The following is a 3,858-nucleotide window of genomic DNA, read 5'->3' on the forward strand; positions in this document are numbered from 1 at the left end:
GTGGTTCCCTCACTGCGAGAAGCCAAGTTACAGGGAACCAGGCAGAGGGCCTTCTCGGTAGTGGCACCCGCCCTGTGGAACGCTCTCCCACCAGATGTCAAAGAAAACAACAACTACCAAACTTTTAGAAGCCATCTGAAGGCAGCCCTGTTTAGGGAAGCTTTTAATGTTTAATAGGTTATTGTACTTTAGTGTTTTGTTGGAAGCCGCCCAAAGCGGCTGGGGAAACCCAGCCAGATTGGCGGGGTATAAATAATAAATTATTATTATTATTATTAGTGAAATGTATAAACTTGAATAGAATGAATGAATGAATGAATGAATGAATACCATGCATAAGAAACTGGGAGCATCAGAAGATGCCTGATTTCAAGCCCAGACCATTCTGTCATCTCACTCAGTATTGGCAATTCTGACTTGGAGCAGCTCTCGCCAGAGAGGACAGGGAGTGAACCTGGAATTCTCTGCATTCAAAGCAGATGCTCTACCACTGAGCTGCGTGCCTCTTCCCATGAACTGGTATTCTGCTTCTGATCCTTAGCAACCATGACCAGTAACCATTGGTAGCCTTGTCCTCCAAGAATTGTTCCCTCTTAATGCCATTCACATTGGTGGAACCATCTTGTGGCAGAGAGTTCCACAGGTTAATCACAGGGAAACCACGATGCTGGGGAGAAAACAAATGATCCAGAATCCTTCAGCTTTAGCTCCCCAGGCTATAAAACTGCCATTATAGCAACTCCCCTTCTACAGGGGTTGAATAAGGATGACCTGGACAAGGCAATATCTCATTTAGGTAACGCATGTTAGTGGTTTGTTTTTACTTTTAAAAAAACATCCTTCAATAAATCACTTGCACTCTCTGACTAGAGTATTTTGGCTAGAGGAATTCAGAGAAAATTGATGATTCAGTTCAATGACTGAATTATTATTGTTGTTGTTGAACTTGTAAGGCTCATTTCCAAATAAATGTGTCAGTATTGACTCACAACAACTTCTTCTTCTTCTTCAATTACATTTCTATACTTCCCTTCATCCAAGGATCATGGGGCAGTTTACAATATTAAAATACAAAAATACATACCATAGTTACAAGCAAAAATAATAACCTCTCCACACACGCGGGGGGGGGGCACATTTGAGCATGTAGATTCTAACCATAATTACAGCTGAGATAAAAGGAGTGTTGCTGTAGCACCTGGGATAGCTCGGTTAGAGCACAGTGCCGATAATGGCAAGGTTGCGGGTTTGATCCCTGCATGGGACAGTTGCACGTAGTATTTCTGCATTGCAGGGGGTTGGACCAGATGATCATCAGGCTCCCTTCCAACTCAACAATTCTGTGATGGAGATCCTCGCTTTGTTTTTAAGGGGGTTGTTTTGTACCTACTTTAAAATTGAAAAGCAGAACCAGGAGAAACTGGGTTGAGTCCTAAACCCAATAAGCCCTGAGCTTAAGCTGGGGAAAAATAAAAACTGGACCAGCTCAGAAATGCAATGCCTTTGCCCAGCCTGCCTCTTCCCTGGGTAATATCTTGGCTGCATTAAAAGCAGCGCCGTTTCTCTCTCTTCTAGAAAATGTGTTTCAGCATTAATCGCTTTCCCCTTCTCCAGCTAGTGCTTGTGTTGCAGAAGATGGAAATGACCCAGCATATTTTTGAAGGGACCGTGTAAACAATGTAAAATATCAGCCAGGCTGCTGCCGCTGCTGACTCCTTTGTCATTGTGACTCACAGCCTGCTTTTGGCATCTGACTTTCAATTGTGCCTCTCATTCTCTCTCCCTGCAGTTTATCATTTCTTGGCTCACTGTTCACAAGCTCAGCAACTAAAAGCCACATTATTACTATGGGACGGACTAAGGTCAGCTTACGTAAAAATGTGCGAATGTCCCATCACGAATGAAGAGAGCCACACTGAATTTTCACGAGTGCCGAGCTGAAATGTGCCTGTTTAATGAAGAGGAAGCCTTTTGCCAAATCACATGGGGATTAGAAACGTTTCCTTGACTTTTGTCCAAGTCCTGGCCATTAACTACGTACGGCACAGAGAGACTTGCAGAAAAGGCCCCGCGGGCTGATTTTTAAAGCGCAAGACTGGGCAGCCTTCAGAACAGTGAAAGTCCATCATTTTTCTGACCAAGTTGAGACAACCTCCTCACCTGGACTGAGCTAAGGCACAGGGCAGGAATAGACACCATGGTGCCCTGCAGAAGATGTTGGACTACAGTTCCCATAATCCTTGATCATTGGCCATGCTAGCTGAGGTTGATGGGAATTGGAGTCTAAAATTCTACAAGGCAGGCTTAAGCAGTATGTAGACCGAGAACTCCCAGAAGTGCAAGCTGGATTTCGAAGGGGCAGAGGAACCAGAGACCAAATTGCAAACATGCGCTGAATTACGGAGAAAGCTCCAGAAAGACATCTACTTCTTCTGCATTGACTATGCAAAAGCCTTTGACTGTGTCGACCACAGCAAACTATGGCAAGTTCTTAAAGAAATGGGAGTGCCTGATCACCTCATCTGTCTCCTGAGAAATCTCTATGTGGTACAAGAAGCTACAGTTAGAACTGGATATGGAACAACTGATTGGTTCAAAATTGGGAAAGGAGTACGACAAGGCTGTATATTGTCTCCCTGCTTATTTAACTTATATGCAGAATTCATCATGCGAAAGGCTGGGCTGGATGAATCCCAAGCCAGAATTAAGATTGCCGGAAGAAATATCAACAACCTCAGATATGCAGATGACACAACCTTGATGGCAGAAAGTGAGGAGGAATTAAAGAACCTTTTAATGAGGCTGAAAGAGGAGAGCGCAAAATATGGTTTGAAGCTCAACATCAAAAAACTAAGATCATGGCCACTGGTCCCATCACCTCCTGGCAAATAGAAGGGGAAGAAATGGAGGCAGTGAGAGATTTTATTTCTTAGGCTCCATGATCACTGCAGATGGTAACAGCAGTCACAAAATTAAAAGACACCTGCTTCTTGGGAGAAAAGCAATGACAAACCTAGACAGCATCTTTAAAAGCAGAGACATCACCTTGCCGACAAAGGTCCGTATAGTTAAAGCCATGGTTTTCCCAGTAGTGATGTATGGAAGTGAGAGCTGGACCATAAAGAAGGCTGATCGCCGAAGGTTTGATGCTTTTGAATTATGGTGCTGGAGGAGACTCTTGAGAGTCCCATGGACTGCAAGAAGATCAAACCTCTCCATTCTTAAGGAAATCAGCCCTGAGTGCTCACTGGAAGGACAGATCGTGAAGCTGAGGCTCCAATACTTTGGCCACCTCATGAGAAGAGAAGACTCCCTGGAAAAGACCCTGATGTTGGGAAAGATTGATTTAAAATGTTGAAATGATTGTAAAATCAGTGAAATGTATATATCTGAAAAGTATAAATAAATAAAAATAAAATAAAGGTGGGCCACTGGCGTGATCCTGCAGGCTTGACTTGTATACTTCTGCTGCTTTGCTGCTGCTGTGCATAGAAACCTAAGCTAGATCTTTTATCTCAGCTCAGACAGGAGGTATATAATTCCAGGGTGGAGAAATCCAAGCCTGCTTGACATTATCCTGCTGGGATGGCTCAGTTGGTAGAGCATGAGACTTTCAATCTCAGGGTTGAGGGTTCGAGTCCCATGTTGGGCAAAAGATCCCCGCGTTACACTTGGTTGGACTAGATGACGTTTGGGATCCATTCCAGCGCTACAAGTCTATGATTTCCCAATTCATGGATCTTGTAGTTCATTCAACTGGGTTTTGTCATGTTCCCTGGCAGACGGGACTGATTTCTTTTGATTCCTTTGATCATTCTACTCATCTGTGAACCTTGTCATATTTAGCTTTTTTTAACA

At 43.6% G+C, this 3,858-nt stretch overlaps 1 non-coding gene across 1 annotated transcript; it reads left to right on the forward strand.

The window, feature by feature from the left end:
- Positions 1–3,579: 3,579 nt before the first annotated feature.
- TRNAE-UUC (transfer RNA glutamic acid (anticodon UUC)) lies at positions 3,580–3,652 on the forward strand. The gene has a single exon. It is a non-coding gene; the product is annotated as a tRNA-Glu (tRNA).
- The last annotated feature ends 206 nt before the right edge of the window (positions 3,653–3,858 follow it).

Source organism: Podarcis raffonei, chromosome 3 (assembly GCF_027172205.1).
Source record: "Podarcis raffonei isolate rPodRaf1 chromosome 3, rPodRaf1.pri, whole genome shotgun sequence".
Classification (NCBI taxonomy): domain Eukaryota; kingdom Metazoa; phylum Chordata; class Lepidosauria; order Squamata; family Lacertidae; genus Podarcis; species Podarcis raffonei.